The sequence below is a fragment of the Psammomys obesus genome, unplaced genomic scaffold (genome assembly GCF_907164565.1).
Source record: "Psammomys obesus unplaced genomic scaffold, mPsaObe1.curated_primary_1811, whole genome shotgun sequence".
Taxonomy (NCBI): domain Eukaryota; kingdom Metazoa; phylum Chordata; class Mammalia; order Rodentia; family Muridae; genus Psammomys; species Psammomys obesus.
The window spans coordinates 22,176,129-22,199,519 of record NW_026592510.1 but is presented as its reverse complement, the minus strand read 5'-3'; the positions used below and the strand labels follow the sequence as shown (position 1 = coordinate 22,199,519).

At 38.6% G+C, this 23,391-nt stretch overlaps 1 protein-coding gene across 5 annotated transcripts in view; it reads right to left on the bottom strand.

The window, feature by feature from the left end:
- Tle4 (TLE family member 4, transcriptional corepressor) overlaps positions 1–23,391 on the bottom strand; it is a gene marked incomplete at its 5' end in the record, with an annotated part of 126,135 nt that overhangs the window by 26,769 nt on the left and 75,975 nt on the right.

Sequence of the window (23,391 nt, the reverse complement as noted above, 5' to 3'; positions counted from 1 at the left end):
TGTGTGTGTGTGTGTGTGTGTGTGTGTGTGTGTGTGTGTGTGTGTGTATGTGTGTGTAATTCCAACAGCTGCTTTGAAAAAATTAAAGCAGGGTAATGACTGAGCACAAAGATTTAGCAAGCCATACCTTAATGTACTAGGATCATTACCTTGGTCTTTCCATGTTACTACTTTTCCAGTAAACTGTTTTATTCAATTTGAAAGGTTACACAAATTTTTTCTTCCAAGAGTGTTAACTCCAAAGAATCTCATATATTCTTGTGTGTTATGCGTATAAATGTCCTATACAATGTATGACAGCATTTTTTCAGGAACACAGAAGAAAATAATAATCAACCAAGATAAAGAGAAGCTGCCTGGTAGTTAAGGTTGTTAATCTGAACCTCCAGTCTACATGTTGAGACAGAATGGCTAGCTTCCAATGATTGTAGTTGATTAAATTTTCAACAAAAAGTGAGTTGTTTCTCAGAATACAATTTGTCAATATAAATATAATATATAGACACAAATGTATTTTATTTTTCCTAGTTGCCACAGTATTAAATATAAAAGAAACTATAAAATTAATTTCAATTATATACATAACCCCAGATATAAAAATACCCTATTAATATACAAGCAATATAAAATGTTTTGAAATGTTACAGTCTGTCTTCTTTAGTACTAAACTTTGAAAGGGTAGTTTACCGTTTATACTTAATAGTTCATCCTTTTTGGGTAGGCTCTATTTATGTTGCTTGAAAGATATGTTTGGCTTGTGGCTGTCATATTAGGCGACACAAATCCAAAAGTTCTCAACACTACAAGAAAAGCAAACACCTAATAACACTGCAAATCTCCAGCACTATGAAAGGACATGTGGAACAGTTCCTGTCTACACCCCTAATTTCACCTGGAAGTTTCTTCCTTAGAAACCTCCTAAGACTTTTCACTCTAGAGCAGCATTTATCAACCTGTAGGTTGCAGCCCCTTTGTGGCACTGCATGGCCCTTTCAGAAATGGAAGGAGCCTTTCATAGAGATTGCCTAAGACCATCAGAAAAAAGATATTTACATTATGATTCATATCAGTGAATCACACAGTTATGAAGTAACAAGAGAAATAATTTTATGGCTGGCATCACCACAACATGAGGATCAATATCAAAGGGCCAAAGGCTGAAAGCCACTGCTCTAGAGTTTGATGCAAGTTCTGCCAAGAATTTTCTTCTTTGGCCTGTGTGGCTACGTATTTCTTTTTCAGTTTTTCTGTATTTACCAACTGTCATATTCTGAAAGTTTTCAACCTGTGAGGCCAGGCCAGGACCCCTGTTAGTCCCACCTAGGCCTCTCATCTGCTCCTCTCCTGGCATCTGCACCATTTCATCAATTACAGTTAATATACGAAAAAGAAGCACAGAATATGCTCTCAGTCACATGGGATTTTCATTATCTAGAGATTAGATATTATGCATACGTAGCAGGCATAAACTGTTTGCTCATATTCTTTTGAATCCTTAATATACAATATGATGACTTCCGTGGTCTCAATAATTGTGTGTGTGTGCTAAGTGGTGATTTTGAAAGTGAGAATGACCATTTTGTAAAGTAGGCTAAAAAGGTATTAAGATGAAGCAGTGGAAACCATAAAGCTGAAATAGAGATAAAAATGGTGCTAGCGAGAAGAAATGAGTTCAAAGCGATGCCTTTCTCTGTTGCAACTCCCTCAGTCTAGGCTACAGGTCTTCCTTCAGGGCCAGGGCCAGGTTTGCCTCCGGCTGCACGTGATGAGTGCTGATGAAGAAACCTATCAAGTTCCTTCATTATTTCTAAAAGGGATACATTTCTAGCAGAAGAGGGACCATTTTCAACCATTTTCCTTCATCCCTGTTGCTAATTCTACGTTTCACAGCTGTCTGTGGCTAGGGAGAAGCACCTTTTTACTAAAATCTGATTAGTGAAAAGGTGAGATCTCAACGAATCATTTGTCTGAGACTCACCACAGGAAGAATGCAGCCACTAGCAGTTTTACTGTGATGGTCCTTAGAAAATAACAATCCCTAGGGATTCCCTACTAATGCTCATACCTGAGAGGGAGGGGGAGAAAGAGGGAGGGAGAAATAGACAGAGAAAGAGAGACAGACAGAAAAACACAAAGAGAAAGAAAGCGCAATCCTGTCCGTTTCCCCCCTTGGCATACAAATCAAAAGGCTAACTGTAAGACAGAAAGGTGTAATACTTGCGAGAAAAAGCTTTCTATTAGTTAATTTTTAAGTTATAGACTACCTGCTATTTTATATATAATATTTTTATGTAAAACAACAAAATGTATGATGCGATTGCTGGTGACTCCAATATGGAGGGATGAAAACAAATGAGATACAAATAACTTAGATGTATGTGCAAAGACTTAAGGAGTAATGATTTGAAGCAATACCTTTCTACGACAGCTCAATTTGCAGATGCAGGGTTTGAGTGGAAGAAAGGTCGATTCACCAAGCCTGCATCATGACTACTCTGGTTATCATTTACACCCAAACAACAGAAACAGTCTCAGGTGATTGTATTTTAACTGTGCACATGCATACATACATATATGTAACAAAAACAAACAGAAGAGGAGGCTGTAAATTTGAGAGTTGGGGTGTGGGTGCATGGCAGGAGTTAGTGAGAAAGGGACGGGAAGAGAGAAAGTGATATAATTATACATTTTAATTTTCAAGAAGATTACTCTGGTTAAACCATGAAAGAACTTGGCCCTAACCAGTGCTAAAATGCTGAGAGGCAAGTCAAACTTCAGCGTACTGTCTCATCCTCTTCCCAAACAGTAAGTAGAGAGCTACATTACAATCTGATGAGAAAGATTTTAGCACCCTACTCTACTTGCCATAGCAGACAAGTGTGAATACTGCTCTAGCTTCTCCCTCTCCATTTGACCTCCTTACCCTTACACATGCACGCACGCACACAAACACTGCTCCCGCCCTCTTCTCCAGCCCTACCAGCAACACCTCTGTCAATACTTGGTCTTGCTGTTGGCACTATGGATAAAGAGGCTGTTGACCTTTATTCTAACATGTTCTTTTTGGGTTAATTACTTCTGTATACTTGGTGTCCCCTATGACATTTAATCACTACAAGGCTACTCAGTAAACAGAACTGAATGGAACTAACTGCATTTCAGTATTGAGCTAAATGGTGCAGTGGTAGCAGCATGCTAAGAATGGACTAGAAGAAAATACTTCTGCAATATGGAGAAAAAAATGAATACTTTTTGATAAATCCCCATTTCACTAAAGAGAAAAAACACTAGCCCAGGGGCACACTTTTGCTATTAAAGACTAGAATGGCTCAACGGACACCCCTTACACTGTAATGCAAGGACAATACCGTTTTGCTAAACAAATGAATGAATATAAGTATTGTACAACACAGGCATGACTTCTGTGCTCTGGTCTCTCTTTTCATGTATGCACATATGTGTATAAATATCCAATCACAAGGCAACCCTCTGCTAAAAGGACCAATGGCTTTTGATCTGGCATGTGGCTTGTAGTACCTCAGGAGCAGTGACCTGTTTTAAGAAAATTCCAGTTTAGAGCATTCAAGAATGTCTCCAAGAACAAAGGACTAATCAAATGTCACATCATAAACATGTGGGCTGCTGATAAATTTTTCCCAAACAGTAACTCACTGAATTCTGTCCACTGGGACTAGACAGTGGGATGGCAAGGTCATTAGTTGATAGACTATGGGGACAACGGGATTCAGTGCAGAGCTTCAGCCCTAGCTAGTAATGGGGAAAGATTTGATCAAACAAGCATGCACTGAAATGTCAGCTACACCTTGAACTGAATATTGGCAATATGCCAGATCCTTGGGATGTGAGGTGAACAAGGCACCTCAGCTTTGTATGACACAGAATCTTGAGGGGGAAAAAGGGCAAAGGATACAATAAGCATATGCTCTAGTGTTGTGACCTCTGGTTTCTGTCTTAGGTCTAGCATTTATCAGTTATGTGATTCTGGGTCAGGCAATCCTTCTAGGCTTCCACTTTCAAAACTGCCTAACAGAGATAGGGTTTATTCCCTACAAAGATTGCTGATTACAGTCTGCATGTCTATGTTCCAGTATGATATCTATGTTTAACACCTAAACCACAAAGTGTTTGTACTTGGAGGTGGGACCTGTGAAAGAGGATTAGGTTAGGAATAGAGCCTTAAGAGTTGAATGAGTGAGGTTATAATGGACAGCTAGAGCAAGCATCTGCTCTCCCCATTATATATGGAACACAGCCAGGTGTTACTTACTACTCAGGAAAAGGGCCCTTAGTATAGACAGACTCTTAATGGAAATACCTTGACCATGACTTCTGGGCCTCCTGAAATGTGAGAGATACAGTTCTATTGTTTACTATGCAGTTTATGGAATGAACTAAGGCAGCCAATGACAATTACTTGAGATAACTACATGAAAAGGCAGGTATGCTGTACTTCCTTCTCTGCTTACTTTTGGATCTTGCCTTAAAAGGCATAGCCCAAGCCCTGGGCAAGAACCTACTCAGGGCAGCTGGAAGCCAAGAGATCTGCTGTGAAATATAAAAAAGAAGGTAAAGCACGTCTTTTAATTTCTTCCCCAGATGTAAACAATCAGAAGCATGCTCTCCCTGTGCCTCTAACTGCACACTTAGCTTATTGCTTCCTAAGAAGTTCTGCCTTCTCCCCAATTTGGAGAATTCAAATTATATGTGCCTCTGGAACAACCCTGACTCACACTGACAGGAATGTGTCCTAAACCTGCACCTCCAGCTTCCCGCAACTTGACAAGTGACTCCAACAAGAAACCAAACACAATGGTAGGTGAGGTAGCTGCACTACTTTGCTAATTATCATTAGTGAAGTCTATGGGTTGCTACGGAGTCCTATTCTGTGCTAGGCACTCTGCTGGACCCAGGCCAACAAGAAAAATAACAGGCAAAGGACCTTAATTAGGGGACATAAACTAAGTTATCAGTAAAATAATTTAAAAACAAGTATGAACATTCTGTGCTATAAAAGGAGAGAACTGGGGAGTATGTAAGAGGACACTATGGAAAACAGGGTGGTGAGGCCTATGCTTTACATGCCACTAATAGGCAGTGAAGATACTTATGTCTTAAAATGAGCTAAAAATCTTGGAAAAGATTTAAATTCTCTATCATTCTCTTTTGCCCCCTTCTCAGATAAACTAGAGTAAGAATTCTGAAAGCCCTATGAACAGAAAATATCTTTACACCCATCCTTTGCAATTAAAAAGAGCAATTTTAAGTGTACAATATCAAATTTATATGTATGTTCATTCATAAAATAGCAAAATTCATATGAGATCATGAAAGATGGTCTTTGTGGCTTGAAGCAGGAACCAATTAGCAACTACCAGTTAGTTATCCAAAGCTGGATCACAGAGCAAAAATGATGAGAAGAGAATGTATCTTAGAAAGATGTCAAGAGTTGTGGCTAAATTGCCCCCTTTAGAGAAGTATGCATGTATACACAAAACTGGAAATAGGTTGGTTAATAATGCCAGCTTTATGCACCTTAAACAGAGTAGGAGTCTTAGGTTCTCCTAACCTCACAGGGCGTATGGGACCATATAAGGCATGTGACAAATAGCATCCTGACATTTATCAGAAAAATGAAAAAAAAAAAAATCAGCCAAAGTTTATGACTACACTGATAAAATGAAGCAAAATGAATTTTAACAAAGTGGTAGGCATACTATGCATATCCTGCCTGTGCACATGTACATTAACACACACACATACACGCACACCACCACCACCAACACCCTTAAGAAAACTGAGAAAAGGGTATATTTATGTGGTCAATAGAAACATGATGCTAAGAGCACAGTATAACAGTAAGACACAGTGCTCTCAGGTTTCTAAAGGAGTAGGGTTACCCATTTAGATTTTCTATGGGTAAGGCATATCTAGTAGTGGGAGCAGTCAGAGCACTCAGCCCTGGAGTGCTCTTTTAGGCACATGAAGCACCTGGGCCAAGTTTTAGAGGACTAGAATGAGAGAGAAAGGGTTTCCTTTCATTTAGGATCGTGTCACTGTGAAGATAAGGCATACCAGTAAGGAATAAACAACCTGAGGTCTCTGTAGTGGCTCTCAGCCACTGTTGCATGTAAGGAGAAAGGGAGGGAGGAAGAGAAGGGGGAAGGAGGGATAGATGGAGTGGGGGGGGGGGAGGAACCCTGGCCCTATCCCAGAGCAATTATATTTATAAAGCTCCTGGGTGATTCCATAGTTGACAACCTCTGACCTAAGGCAGAGTTGGCTAATGGCAGCCACTGCTGATTGCTATCAATTAGAAAGCCTAATCCACTGGAACTGCATACCCATTGGCACGAGATCACTTTAGGGACCTCCACAAGAACACAATTAGCTCAGGGAGAACCTAGACTTTCTCACCCTGCAGCCACTCACACCATAATGAACAACAGATAAGAAATTGAAAAATCCAAATCATAGTTCAGAGTGGTGAGGAAGAAAAGCTTCAGCCACAATGCTGTCCTGAGATAGAGTGAGTCACTCTTAACCCGTTTCTGAATGTCTGAATGTACTGTTCCCATTATACTGTGTGACTCTACAATGCTGACAAAGAAATATATTTTGAATGTGATAATTAAAACAATAATCTCAATGAAGTGGACATTATGAGATAATTGGCCATCCTCAGAATTTAAGCAAACTGTGGTAAAAGCCAAGGACACTCATCATCAAAGTCAATTACAGTAATTGCTTATCTGAATTACATTATTGCTATTGTAAACCCTTATGGGGAAAAAGAAAGAACACATACTGGACTGGAATGACCTAGAAGGAGTTCCTGTTGCTCAACCAGTGGTCAATTAAGAATTCTGACAGTTAATTTTGCTGAGCCCTCACTCACATTCAATGAAAATACAGGCGGCTTTAACTGAAAGGCTGAAACACATGATAACACAGAAAAACAAAGTGGCTCTAACTTGACAACACTGGAGAGTTCAGGAGAACAGAAGTCCACAATGATCCAGAGATGAGCTGACTATGTCCTTGTCCTTTGGCTCCCAGTATGAAAGGTGAGGCTTAATCCAAGGTAATTAGGTGACAGAGATAGAGGACTGCCCTCAAGAGACTACTATATTTTGTGCAGCCCTTGAATCCCTCTGGTTTCCCATATGTCCATGCTACTGTCATGTCATACAAGGCACTCACCAGAGAACAAGTAGACCCACCTCACTTCAGATGGCTGGCCTCTAAAACTGTGAGCCAACGAAACCTTTTTCTTTTAAAAATAACTAGCCTCAGATACTTCCTGACAACAGAAAGCAAAGAATTATAACCCATTATTATATCTTAACCTCTAAAACTGTGAGCCAAGGAAATTATTTTCTTTTAAAATATGAAGCCTGCTGGGCTGTGGTGGTGTGTGTCTTTTAATCTCAGCACTCGGGAGGTAGAGGCAGGTAGATTTTTTAAGTTCAACACCAGTCTGGTCTACAGAGAGAATTCCAGGACACCCAGGGCTGTTACACAGAAAAATCCCATCTCAAAAAACAAAAACAAAAAACTTAAGCTTTGGGTATTTTAGGACAACAGAAAACAAGGTACTAAAACTCATTCTTATGTCTGTTACACTTATTTGGCATTAGTACTCAAGAGAATTCATGACTGCCTGTTGTTGAAACTGAGTCTCTCAATGAGAGGAAACAGAATCTCTGACCTTCCTTCAGCTAATTGCAATGTGTTTGGCAATCGAAGTGTTGATACTTTAAAATTGTGATTAAACATCAAGACTTTGATGTTTTATACGGTATTCTCCCCCACTATACTAATGAAGTTAATTAGTGGGGAAGAATGGCGTATAAAACATCAAAGTCTTGGTGTTCAGTGTCAACATCAGTCCACTAAACAATAATAAAAAATTAATTTTGTAAAATGCATTACCTTAGAAGGGCTAACCACTTCTGTTTATAAGCTCAAACCATACAAGAGATTTTTTTTTTCCAAAAAAATCCAAAGATACTATCCACACTGCAGTTCAACTGTTCTGTAGCAAAGCACATCATTTAATGTAATTAAGTGCCTCAAATGTCACATTGAACAAAAGGACTGAGACATCCCATTATAGTTATGTGGATGACTGTTAAGTCACCACTGCTGTAGGATAAAAGAACATGGAAAATACAAAGCAAACAGCTACAAGAATGCACTGGAAGATGGAGTAATTATGTGTTGCTTTAAGTAACAAGTTTAGTTTCAGCCTCAAAACAAAGCATCTACACCAAACGGGGACGGGGGGGGGGGGGAATCAGACAAGCTATAAAACAAGAACTGCAAGCAAGAGATCCTCTTAAGCCAAAATGCACATTGTTCTTGACCTTCTTTGATATACAGTGGAAAGCGATGGAGATACTAGAATATGAAGATAGCTGGGTAGGCCTTCTCAACAGGAATAAAGCTCATAGTTCCAATGTGTTCCACTAAAAGAGATCGGGTAGGTCCTATTTTTATCTGGCAAGACCAAGAGAAACTATCTAGTTTCTTGTTACTCAGAGAGTGTGGTCCAGGCCTGTATCTCAGCCATCTAGGAAGCTGAAGTAAAAAGACAACAAGTTTAAGGGCAGCCTGAGCAACTTAATGAGACTCCTCACCCCTATCTCTCTTAAACACACACACACACACACAGAGCGAGAGGGGGAGAGAGAGAGAGAGAGAGAGAGAGAAAGAGAGTAAAAACAAAGAGTTGCAGCTCAGTGGTAGTACACTTGACTACATATACAACGGGGAAGAGAGAAGGAGGAAGAGGGGATGGCAATGGTTCAGACTTGTAGCAGTTTCCTATCAAACTGACTAAATCAGCATCTGTGTTGTAACCAAAATGTTTACTTATTTTTTATTTATTATTCACTTAAAATCTGAAAAGCACCTCTGCGTTTTTTCATTTTACATAGAAGGAACCCCAAATTCCTGCATGTCTACAAATGGCTGATAACAGAAGACAATTCTTTAATTTTAAGGATTTAGTTACTAGTTACATTAGAGAAGTCAAAGGAAAAGATGCCTAACTACTATATTAGAAAATCAACAAGTACTTAGCAGCAAGGTATGAAGAGGACAAAGATGAGATGGGAGAGGGTGGGGTTGCGGGGGCATATGCTCAAGAGGCTTGCTGAAGATCTAGATTCAAATCTGACTGAAACCAAATCCTTTTTAAAAGAAAAATGAAGTTTTACAATCATGGCTACACAGGAAAACTGTGTCTCCGAAAACCAAAAAGAAAAAGAGAAAAAAAATGGTTTTGATTAGCATATACTAATTATACATGTGTCAGTTTTCCTGGGATATTCTCATATATGTACATAAATTTTTATCATAGTCATCCCCTTTAATCACCTATTCTATCCACTCTTCTGCTAATACCTTACATCTTCTCAACTGCACCCACCAACTCCAGTAATTCAAGTCCTTTTTTGGATTTTGTTACCTAAACAGTTTCCTTGTGTACAGGAGTGTGGGTAGGGCTTGCTTATAAGAACTCTTATTAAACATAAAATGGAAGTTTGTACTTTCTATACATATTAAAGATTCAAAAGATATGAAAAAGGTAAGAAAAGAAAGGGGAGTAGGGAAATGGAGAAAGAATGGAAGTTCTGAGAATTTCTTCTTGATATATATATAATATATGTGAGAGCAGGGGAGGAGGAGAGAGGCACTGGCATTCACAGGGCCAAGCACGGTTGACTGTTTAAGATGCAAACTGCACAACTCACTAAGTACCATAGGCACTGACAACTGTCCACAGAACAGTAAACTAGTCCATGGAGGCACAAAGAGCACATGGAAGCTCACTATATCACCTACAGCAGGAAACAACTGCTTCAGGAGAATTAAAGACTGCCATCTATACAGCAAACCGACGTGATGCTGAATTGCTGCTCACCGGACTATTCATACCTCTCTAGTGAAATGTGAGTTGCATGAGGGCTGATACTTCACCTTTTTAACACTATATATATGCTTTAATCCCAAGTACAGGGCCTGAACCTAGCTCAGCACTAAGTGACAACCTTAGAAGCTTTCAACTTGTATCATTTGTAGTTTAATACTGTAAGCTAGCACTATATAACAATTGCTACATTTATGAAACAAAACTGACATATAAAGCTTACTCTCCCAGGGTGCCCACCAAGATCTTACATCAAGTAAAGTCACATTCATAGACACTGGGGATCTGAATTGTATGCCATCTTTTTAATGGATGCAATTTAACCCACGACAGGAGCCACCATTACATATGTAATAAGCTCAAGGCTTTAGCAGTCAGTCATTAAGCATGTGTTCTTGACAACAAGGATATACAACTAAAAAATGTTATACACACACACACACACACACACACACACACACACACACACACACACGCCTCTCATAAGTGACTTATGTCACCTGTCTCAGCAATTACCTTTCCACACATGCACGCAAGCCCCAGCTTTGGTGTCATGGTAGAGGCTAGGTCAAGACTTATGTAGAAGTCCTGCCTTTCTTTAAGTGTTCTCTGCAATCCTGCTACATGTCTTTCTGCTTTGGGGAAACTGACAGATTCATCTTCTATTAGTTCTTCAAAGAAATAAAATTTATATTGCAATGTTATAAATGAAATTATCCAAAAATATTCTGATTTCTGGATGAAGAATGACAGCAGCAAACAGGATGTTATAGAACCATGACAACAAAATTAATCAATTTACACAAACAAACATACAAAGGCATGGTTCCTCGAGAGATGAGCTATTAGGTTGAGGATGATGCATGTCTATATGAGCATTTTCTTTAAAAAAATTAAGATTATTAATATATATAAATAGTATGAATGGTATTTAAGTTCTTAATTACAGTCAATTTCTGAATTCAATAATGTCTCAATCATAAGATTACCTTTGATTTGACAGAATATTTTAAGTCGTAAGCAAACAAAACATTTTTAAGTCAAATAAAATAGCTTAAAAAACATGCTCTCTTACATCCCAATATTCTTGCAAGCAGTTAAGTGTAATAACTGACATTTAGACATATGACCTTCTGCTCAATTTAAATGAGTTATCTTTAGATATTCTGTGATGACTATTCTTATGATTTAAGTACTGCATAATAAAATCCATTTTTCACTTTGCTTTGGTTCAGGAAAGGCTTAAAAAAAATTCCTCTCCAACAGTATTCTGGCAAACACTCTTAAATTATGTAATTCACCAGGTTCAACTGTGCTCCTACAATCACTTTCAAAGAAGATAGTTATAATACATTATCATTATAGCTATACAATCCATGCTGAATGCTCCTTGGCTGAATTCCTAACATTTTAATGCTGAAATTGATCTGTTTTAAAAACATCATGTGAAGGGTTTTTAAATACCATACAGGCCCAAGCTCTTTATTTTAAATGGCTTAGAAATGAGCTTGTATAAACCAAGGGGGGAGACCCTACAAACCCTTTTTTCTCATCTAGCATTAAGCATGTTTTAAGGAACAACAGGCATGTTTCCAAACAAACTGCTGTGGTATACAAATTACTCAGCATGAATAAATGTAACAATGCTTCTTGTATGAGTTTAACACCCAGAGAAAGCTGACGTTTCAAAGTTGTCTTGGAAACACTATTCCTTCTGTTATCTCAAACATGGGAGGTCCATGTTTGGACTCAAGCTACATCAAGCAGTCAAGTGCCAACACTGCTAATGCTCCAACCTGACGATGAGAAATGGAAGGACATGGGTGTGTGACATTATAAGGTGTCCACACAGATACTGGACCACCAACACATACAACACCAACACCAACACAACACATACTGGGTTCCAAACTGGTTCCCACTCAGGCAGATATTCCTCTGCCTCCAATATCACAGTGGCATATGGGCTGCGAGAACATCCATGACTTCTGACATTTACCTAGAGTCCATAGCTGGGAGTGCCTTGTCACACTCCTAAAGGATGCTACCTTTAGCCATACAGCTTGCTATAGTCAATGGTAAAATTGCAAACCTGGGGCCAACAGAGGCTCTTCCAGACTCCTGACAAAGTAAGCCTTAGCTGACTGGCTACTAATGACACATTAAGGACACCCACCATTGGAGTAAAAAACAAACAAACAAACAAACAAAATGTATATATACACATACACTAGAATACCCAGAGTTGACTGGACTTATATAAGCAAAGTCAATGGAGCTTAGCCTAAGCTGGATAAAATCTCTCACTTATACTCTCAGCTAACAGAAAGACTGCTGAGATTTCCTAGTACTAAATTTTAGAAAGAATCTTTACACAATAAAAATTGGCATAGTCATGTAACTTGATGCATGCATTACAGGAATGCACACCTCTTTTCGCTTCCTGAAACATCCATATTAGGGACAGATGAAAAGTTAAAAATATCATAAACTCACTACTGTTTTGCCAACACCTTTTCTCCATGTTATCTCCACACATGGTCAGCACAAAATGTAAACATTTGAGTATTAGTATTATTACATTAGTGGTTAAGTAAAACTAGTGAGATTAAGTGGCTGATTAAGATGATAAAAGCTAACCCAGGGATGAAGTGAGTTTTAGAACACAGTATTTCTGATTCTGGATCCCAAATGATTTTAATACCTGGATAAAATGACAGGGTCATTTTACCTATTTATGAGCTACAAGACAAGGATTTAAAAAAAAAAAAGCTACACACTGGTATAACTGACATAATTTAGAAAAACTACCTCCTTCACCTGATTTCTAAATTATACTGGTATTCTGGGATTATAATAATATAGGCACATATCCCTGTTATAAATAATATTTTCAATTGCCTGATACTTCAAAAGTAATTACTGGTATTCAAAGCACATACAATTTTGTGATTTAAAAGAACTCAGGAGGGTAGAGGTACCAGAACAATGAGGCTGGAGGTCACTGGGTCAAACATCCTAGCAGCTCCATCATCAGCTCTCTGTATCTGATAGTAAGAGAACTCCACATTTATGTTCAACTTAATTCTGTATCTTGTTTTCATTTACGTTCCCCTTTGAGCATATTCTATATAAAGTTACTATATTATAGAGTTATTAGTTCATGAAAAAAGTAGGCCCTCTAACAACGACAAGCCAATCAGAAGACTTGAAAGAAAAAAATAAGCATGTAAAAAGAAAAAAACTGTCTTGAAGATAGAATACAGGTCAGTAATAAGTCCGTAATCTACACCACAAAATGACAGTTTTTCTGTAAAGGCCTGACGGTGCTAAATTTAAGCCTTTGGAATCTGTATCATAAGTGATGTCTTTTCTTTCCTATACCAGTATAACAGCTTTAAGAGTGTAAATCCACTCTTCCTTCACAGGCCACACAAAAAGCAGTAGCAGTAGATATGGTCTGAGGACATCATTTGCTTGTCCCTTGTCTATACAACTAAAATAGAATATCATGAATTCTCATAATTTTTAAATGATCTGGAGTCAATCGCCATAGCAACTCTATCAAGTTCCCAGCACTACCTAGTTCTTAGGATATACCCAACAGAACCTAGACAGGTAAGATGGTGGCTGTTATAAGTATGTGTCACCCAACTCTACCTTGATGTATTAAATAGTCTGAGATTTACAGGTGTGAGGAAGGTCATAAATTGCTGTCCAATAACCTCATTTATCAGACAACCAACTGTTGTTCATGGTTTAGCCTACAGAGAAGATGCTGGACAGGAAACTCCTGGCTAACTGGTTGGGAGCAGCTGCCTGAACTTTCTTCCTTATCCCCCCTATTTGATAAGAATGCAACAAATAAGCACCATAGCAGATAACTATCAGGGGAATACAGCGATGTGAAAAGCTCAAATGGAGAAGATTTTTGTTTTCTTTGCCTCTTCAATGGAGAAACAAAAAATAACACACAAGCAAATTCTGAGGCTAGACTTGTAGAGTATATACCACAAAAGCCTTTAGGGCCAGATTCACTTGAATTAGAAGAAAACTCATGGGGTCCTTGAAAGGGGCCTGGATAATACATTTATTGTAGCAGAGTATGGAGTAACAATCTATAATTTAAAGTTAACGCAGGCCAGGTTCAATTTGCTACCAAGTGAGATTTTTCTTTTACATCAACACATACTTGTGTCTATGTATCTTTGAAAGTTAATATTCATTTACAATGGGCACTTTCCGGCAGATATCAAATCTCAAGAACACATAAAACTAAGGAAGATTGGTATCTTCTGAATATTTCAGTATGTGAGAGATATCCTGGGGAGGACAGTAGTGGACTTTCACTTTTGCTGTAGTGTGCAGAACTCTGTTCTATGATAAAAATAGTACACTGTCGTCAACAAATGCTGCTGGTCTAACTGGATGTCTACATGTAGAAAAATGCAAATAGATCCATACTTATCACCCTACACAAAACTAAAGTAAAATGGATCAAAGACCTCAACATAAAACCAGACACACTAAACGTATTAGAAGAAAAAGTGGGGAAGAGCCTTGAACTTATTGGCACAGGAGACAACTTCCTGAACAGAACACCAACAGCACAGGCTCTAAGAGCAACAATCAATAAATGGGACCTCATGAAACTGAAAAGCTTCTGTAAAGCAAAGGACATCAGAAGAAACTGACAGCCTACAGATTGGGAAAAGGATCTTTATCAATCCTATATCTGACAGAGGCCTAATAGCCAGAATATATAAAAAAAACTCAAGAAGTTAAACAGCAACAAATCAAATAATCCAATTAAAAACTGGGGTAGAGAGCTAAACAGAGAATTCTCAATAGAGGAGTATCAAATGGCAGAGAAACACTTAAAGAAATCCTCAACATCCTTAGCTACCAGGGTAATGCAAAACAAAATGACCCTGAGGTTTCACCTTACACCCATCAGAATGGCTGAGATCAAAAACTCAAGGGACAACACATGCTGGAGAGGGTGTGGAGAAAGGGGAACCCTCCTTCATTGCTGGCAGGAATGTAAACTTGTACAACCACTTTGGAAATCAATCTGGTGCTTTCTCAAACAATTAGGAATAGTGCTACCTCAAGATCTAACTATACCACTCCTAGGCATATATCCAAAATATGCTCAAGTATACAAGGACATTTGCTCAACCATGTTCATAGCAGTTTTATTTGTAATAGCCAGAATCTGGAAACAACCCAGATGTCCATCAACAGAGGAATGGATACAGAAATTGTGGTATATTTAACACAATGGAATATTACTCAGTAATTAAAAACAAGAAAATTATGAAATTTATAGGCAAATGGTGGGAATTAAAAACAGATAATCCTGAGTGAGGTATCCCAGAAACAGAAAGACACACATGTTATATACTCACTCATGACTGGAGATTAGACATATAATATAGGATAAACATACTAAAATCTGTACCCCTAAAGAAGCTAAGCAAGAAGGAGGACCCTGGGTAAGATGCTCAAACCTCATTCAGAAAGGCAAACGGGATTCACATTGGAAGAAGGAGAAAGCAGGGAACAGGACGGGAGCCTACCACAGAGGGCCTCTGAAAGACTCTACCCAGCAGGGTATTAAAGCAGATGCTGAGACTCATAGCCAAACTTTGGGCAGAGTACAGGGAATCTTATGGGAGATGGGGAAGATAGAAAGACCTGGAACGAACTGGAGCTCCGCAAGGAAGGCAAAATAACCAAAAAATTCTGAGCTCAGGGGTCTTTTCTGAGACTGATACTCCAGCCAAGGACCATTCATGGAGATAACCTATGACCCCTGCACCGATGCAGCCCATGGGAGCTCAGTATCCAAATGGGCTCCCTAGTAAGAGGAACAGGGGCTGTCTCTGACATGAACTCAGAGGCTGGCTCTTTGATCATCTCCCTGAGGCAGGGGTGAGGGGGTAGCCTTACCATGCCACAGAGGAAGATAATGCAGTCCTGATGAGACCTGATAGGCTAGGGTCAAATGAAGGGGAGGAGAACCTCACCTAGCAGTGGACTGGGGAAGGGCATGGGAGTAGAAGACAAAGGGACAGTGGGATTGGGAGGGGACAAAGGAGGGGGCTACAGCTGGGACACAAAGTGAATAAATTGTAATAAATAAGTAAGTAAGTGGGGAAAAAAACAGTACACTGTTCACTGACTTGACTGACTTCCTTTTACTATGGTGGGTAAGTACATGAAATTATTCTAATTCAATACAATCCCCCCCCCCCAGGTTAATTTTAGTCTTTAGCTGTTACACAAAAGCTTAGAAAGAACCCAATACAGTGCATCAGTGTTAAATAGGTAAAACGGGAGATGGGTCTTATCCAAGGCCTGCAGCCAGTAAGGGGGAAGGTAATGTTGCTAGTGTCTCATTCATGAATGCAATGGAATTCTCCTGATAAGCAAAGACATCTATCTGGTGTGTTTCATGGATTCCAATGGAAGCCTATGCAATACCTCTGGTTCTAATGCATCAGGTTCATCAAGTGAGAATCGGGAGACAAAGGCACTGAATATTGTAGAGACAGTTTATACATGTAACTTAAAGTGCATCATCTGTAGACCTCAATGCCTTTGGGATTTTATATGTCTCTATACACATCTTTTCTGCCTTGCTTCACATATCTCATAATATAGTCCATACATTTAATTTCTGTAACAGAAATACCATATAAAAACAATATATCCATGCATCTATTTATCAATTATATAATTCAATAATTCATTATTTGTTATAATGAGTCATATACTTTTATGTGATATTTATTTCTATACATAATCTATCTAACTTCCAAACAGAAAAATATAGCAAGGTCACTGGTGAGGTATCAAGAGTTTGGTGACTGCAAAACCCTTACACAACCCACTTCTGATTCACAAGCAAAGCACAAAATCCATGATTTGATGACATGTGTATTTTACAGGCAACGATGGGAAAACCTACGAAATTCTCAAGAGGGATGGACCGCGGTGATTATGTCACATCTTGATAGTATTAGATAGTGCAAGGCAGCTTACATACACATTGTCTCAATCTTGACAGAACCCACAAAATAGACATACTATTGTTTTTATTATTGAGGTAAAAGAATTGCAAGATTTCTATTTATTTGCTAAGTACCCATTTCTAGTTATACAAGACCTTGTATAGCCCCTTTCTATTCTGTATAATGTTCTTTACTGTACTGTGTTTAATTTATGGCTATAAACTCATTGCTCTCTCATGGATTTGGAGGAAAGTGAGATAAACTGAAGTAGGCTTGTATGTCTGAAATAGCTCTCATTTATTCCAAATAGCCATACGGACAAGAAGAGTAATTATCTTATGCCAAAACAACAGGGCTTTTGCATAATGTTTTAACTAGTGAATAATAAATGTGTAAATGTGTAATAGACTTCATCACCAATTCCACCGGAGTGTGGGTTCATAAGAACTGACTCCTCATCTAAGGATATGAACACTGATCCCAGAGAACTGTGAACATGCACATTAAAAAGTAGTAGTAAGTATACTCAGAGTATAGTCAGTGATAACAAAGGCAGTAATTTATTTATTTAGCCCTCTGTCCAAAAGCCTTTATTAGGTACCAAAATAGTGAAAAATCCCACTAATTAAACCTATATTTAAAATGAGTATCAGCGAGAATTAAAAGACCATCAAATATATGTTAGAAAAGGACATAACGTAGCAATCCCTCTACATCTGCTCAACTAGGGCATTCTAGCTTCAAGAGTCTTATACTGTGACTGCTATCCATACAATCAAAGTGGCTGGTGTAGGGTTCTATCACCTCTCACCTCACTTACGCTACTATGTAATACAGCTGAAATTTTTGGCTAAAAGAGATGCAAAAAACAGTAATAAAACAGCACTAAGGATGCTTAATGAATGTAAAAGGAATCTTAAGAGAGATTAGGGCCCTAGTTATAAAAAAATTGCTAATGTAAATGACTACATTCTTGCCTTTTTTTAAGAGGCTAGGGCCAGGAGAGGTGGCTTAGTGTACACTGCTGTTGCAGAGAACCAGAACCAGAATTTGGTTCTCAGCATCCACACAGGCAACTCACTTTACTTTGTAACTCTAGCTCCAAGGCATCTGATGTCTTTGGCCTCCAGTCACCTGCACTCATATGTACACATATGTACGTACGTGTACACACACACACAAACACACACACGAACAACTTGAAAGAGGTTGGAGAAATGGCTCAGTGGTTAAGAACACTGGCCACTTTTCCAGAGGATCCAGGTTCAGTTCCCAGGACCCACGGGGTGGCTCACAACCACCTATAACTGCAGTTAGAGAGACTCTGATGCCCTCCTCTGGCCTCCCAGGGCACCAGGCATACATGCGGTATTTAGACATTCATGCAGGCAAAACACCTATATGTAAGGTAAAATAAAATTAAAAGGAAAAAAGATTAATTAAAAAAATCTTTTTAAAATGTCTGTTCTCATATCCCCCCCTTTTTGTCAGAAATAAATTCATTTAATTAAATGAAAAATAATGAGGGTCTCACACACGCTAGACAGGCATCTTTACAGAGCTATAGCCCCAGTGATTTTTCATTTTGCTTTTAGACAGGGTCTTAATAAGTTGCCCAGGCACTCTTGAATTCAATCTGTAGTCCATGTAGCGCTTGAACTTGGAATTTTCTCCTTAGTTTTCCAAGTAGCTAGGATTACAGGGCTGTAGCACAAGGCCTGGCATAAGATTTAATTTCTGTCTTTATTCTTTGGGAATGGATACAGAAACCCACCCAAAAGCGTCAAGCCGCAGATCTCAATGTGGTATTTTCAAAAATGTAGCTCATCACAACATGCAGCCTTTAGCTTAATTCCTCTAGGAATCCTCCATAAAAATGATACAGTGTTGAATCAAGCATTTCTCTGTGACTGCCATTCAACTATCCCATCTGCTCTATTCTATGTGTATTAAGATGTCTTTTTCTGAAGAGACAGGAGGAGGTAGCAGCAGGACAGAAAAGAAGGGCTCTAAAGAAAAACTAGCAACAGTATTTATCACAAGTGGTTGCTACTTCATCTGTACCCTAAATCTCCACAAGTTCAGCTAGCATAGAATGGGAGTCAAAATGCTGGCAGCACAGGTATGTGCTCAGCATTTAAGGAAGAGCCAAAAAGATGAACAGATTTTTAAATTATGAATTAGTAGAGACACTTAAGTTATAAAGTATTACCACTAAATTTAACTCATGGCTAAAGTTAAAAAACAAAACAGCCATCCATGCTTGTCCATGAAACAAAAATGATACCAAACTATAAAACCCAAATCAGGAAATTCTGTTACTATACAAACATTGCTTTTTTAACCTCCAACACACTGATAAAGCTACCCATTAAACACTGTCAGATTTCTTATCAGCATACATTTTAATTAACCAGACAACAGATTCTAAGCTGTATCTTCTGGAAATGAAAAATATAACACAAAACACACAAGACTGTGTGATGATATTCTAATATGCTGTGAGGTAAAAATGAGTCTTCATTCTCCAGTTTCAAAGGTTCTCAAACTGTAAAACACCCACAGATCAGTCATATAGAAGAAACACATCACAAGATAACACATCACCATATAAATATGCAAAAGCAGCATCCATTTAGTCTGCATTCTTGTTGATTTGACAAGCATGAACTGGTAGCTGCTCATATAATAGCAAGTACTTTTATAAATGTCAGGGTGCCTCTAACGTACACAGCCTAGGCACGGTTCATCTGAGATGAGAGTTTAAACTACGCAGAGTACAGCTGGATTACAAAGTCCGTAAACTGTAATTACTATAAAATAATAATAATAATAATAATAAAAATAATAATAAAAGAAAAAAGAAGTGATAAGGACAAACTCAGTATTTAAACAGATCAGTGATACCCTCCTGGGAAATGATGAGCCAGTTACTTCAACTCACTGTATCTCACTCTCCTCATTTGCCATATGTGCATCATGAAAGGAGATCTTCAACATTAACTGATGGGTATTTTGCCTAACAGAATAGTTATATTCAATATTGTTTTAAGTGGACTGTGGGTTGAGGTCTAAAACTTACTTACAACAGTATTTGTTATCATATTTTGTCTATCTCCCAAAATAAACATGACAACCATTTAAAAATATCTAGTTTTAAAGCCAAACAAAACAGGCTTTTAAAACATTTCATTTCGTACGGGTTTAATATAACAGACAATTCTCTTTGGTGTTTATCCTATTTCAGGGATATAGCCTTCAGGTTCTTGAAGGCCAAAGTTTTCTATCAACTGTGCCCTTTTCACTGGCTGCTGACATTTAAAGCATGCTTTCATATATCTTGCACTGTTCTAAGAATATCTAAATTGATTGGAATTACATTTTTAAAACATTGTAGTATTTTTGTTATAGTATTTATTTTGTTTGTGGGAGTGCATGCATGTAGTGGTCAGAGGCAACTTAAGTCATTCTTAACTTCCATCATGTGGGTCCTGGCAACTGACAACCTCAGGTTGTCACGCAATTTGGCAGGAGGTGACTAGTTTCCGCTGAGCCGTTCCACCAGCATTTTTTTTTTTTTAACTGAGTCCATGGGCGGAATGTTTTATCCTCTCTACCTACTCTCATTTGCATCGTGTTTGTTTTTGAAAAACTCTTAAGGTTACTTAATCTAGTCCTTCCTCTTAGTGTTTTCTGAGCTAACAAAGGTGTATTTTTACATAAGACAAATCTCAAAGAAATACAATGGGTGCTTGCTTTTGATACTGTAGAAATATGTATTTCTCTTAATAAAATTCCAAACTTGAGATAAGCATATAAACTAGTATGCCAGACAGGAAGAAAGCAGAACAATTTCCAAGCACAACGACATCTTTTCCTGGGTGTTTTGACCCACTTTTCAACAGGGTCTAGAAGTTGTTAAGAATAGGCTGCCCCAAATATGACCTGATGATTCCCAGAGCCTTACAAAGATTATCCAGGAATGGCTTTCTACTTCCAGATGAGGCAATTTTCTAGAATAGAGATCTTTGCCAGAACAGTCCTGGACCATGTGAGAAGCTGAAACCTTCACAATTCAGAAGCCTCTGAGATCTTGAACCTCGTGGAAAATTCACTTACATCAACCTGCTATCCTAGTTCTCCTATCTGCCAAAGGCAGACACTACTTTATACCCAACATGTGTTTGTTTTCATGAGCTCTGGCACCTTTGGCACTTCTATTAAGAAATATGGAATCGGCTAGACCCTTGTTGGTCTGAACAATAAAATTTTTCATTCTGGTTATCCTGTATATGATAGAAGGTCTTCCTCATTCTGCAGCTATGGATAACAGCTATACAACACCACATTGATAACTAAAGGAAACACATGCCAAAATGAACCAACAAAATGTCGACCCCCTTGAAAACCCACAAAACTCCCTCCCCTAAACCCACATGTTCCTTTTTTCACATAGATTTGCAACAGAAAAAGTGAAGCCAGTTGCTGCTGGTTGCCTGGGATAATTACTCTGTGATGGACAGATTCAGATTTAGACAAGGATGGGGGCACAGACTTTAGTATCCCCTGTGGACCCAGCTCTGCTGCCCTGCAGCACCCTAAATGTTGCAAAAACCCATCTCCCTGCATATGCACCATACCAAAGCTTATTCTTTATGCCTCAAAAGATTGCTCCCTTAACCCAGCCCAAAGAAAAGGCGCTGCAACGCAATCGGTATTATAGTGCAGGGATGCATGTTCTTTTCCCAAAAAGCCAACCCTGTTGACAGGGATTAGGTGTATGAGTAGTAAAATAATGAGAAGAGGCACAAGTTTCTTCTGTTTAATAAGTCCTGCTGGATCTGCTCCCTCCCCACACAATTAGAGGAAGGTGGCCTTGGGAACCTTTACAGTACTAGAAAGGTAAGTCCATTTTACAGATAATCTGATACGAAAATAAGAGGTGCTCTGCAAAACACAAGGTAAACCACAGTCCTCTGCCGCTTACTCAGCTCTCAAGCAGGTATTGTTGGCCTCTCCTAGAAGCAGCAGCACACAGTGCTGGTACAGAAGGTGAAGCCTTTTAAACCAAGACTTAAAATGACAAGAAGCTACAAGGTTCTCCCAGTTTGATCTCTGATTTCATGTATTTTAAGCAGCAAGTGGTCTTGCTTTAACGTACACAAAAATCATGATCTCCACAGAGGCTGAATGATCCTGAACACAAAATCCCTTTAGGAATTAAATAAGCACTTACACAGCTACACTTAATCCTATACCATCAGCACTTACAAAATCTGTTTCATAGATGTGCTGTAGCAAAATTTTAATCTCAGAATAATTTCCCTCACAGCCTGGCCCATTTCTATTTTGTTTTTTACTATTGTCAGTCTGCCTGTGGAACACAAGATAATTTAAATATTCCAAAGACTAAAGAAACCCAAATCATTTTTTAATTATTCATATAGTATTCTAACTTATTTTATAAATCTTTTTTTTTTGTTTTGTTTTTTGTTTCTTTTTGTTTTGGTTTTTTTGGGACAGGGTTTCTCTGTGTAGCCTTGGCTGTCCTGAACTCACTTTGTAGACCAGGCTAGCCTGGAACTCACAGAGATCCGCCTGCCTCTGCCTCCCAGAGTGCTGGGATTCCAGGTGTGCACCACCACTGCCCCGGCTTACTAATTTATTTTAAAGTAGTAACAATAATCATGTGCTAAGTACAGATGCTTTGCCACTTAGTTGTTAAAGCAAACATCCCTCGACTGCCTTCCTCACAAGGGATGGCTATATAGTTCACATGCACAGAAGTCGGCAGGCCCCAACGTGTCAGCCAGCTAGCTTCCCAACCTTCAGAAACCAGGTTCAAAAAGTATACAAAGAGCTTCCTTGAATCACCCTTTACGAGGATGATATTTTAACTTTAAAAGCAAAACAAGTATGAATACTTGCTTAAGTAGTGGGAAAGGAGGAGGAGGAGTATCAAGAGAAGCAGAAGCAGGAGGAGGGCTACAACTACAGGGAAGGTTGTAAACTCCCTGTAAAAATATGCTTATTTTTGCAGTCCTGTTCACTGCCTTAGGGCACAGTGTCCCAATCTATTTGTCTTGGCCTAAGCACATTCCCCTTGAACTCATTCTTTCACTTGTGTGTCTTTTATTGTGTTTTTGCCTAAGGTCTCTCATAATTTTGGAGTCTAGCTGAGACAAGTATGTGATGTTTCTTATCCTCCTACCCTATTTTTTTTAAGCTTGTTAAGGATGATAAAACATCTTGTTTTGCTATATTTTTCTTCAAATTTTCTTGATTTCCTCACCTCCTTCTTTGAATACCAAACTTGGTAGGAATGTCAACTCCCCGATCTCAGGAGATAGTATACTACTCAGTACAGAATTTCAGTATCTATATCTATTTGATTCTCACTGCTGGAAGAAAAAAAAA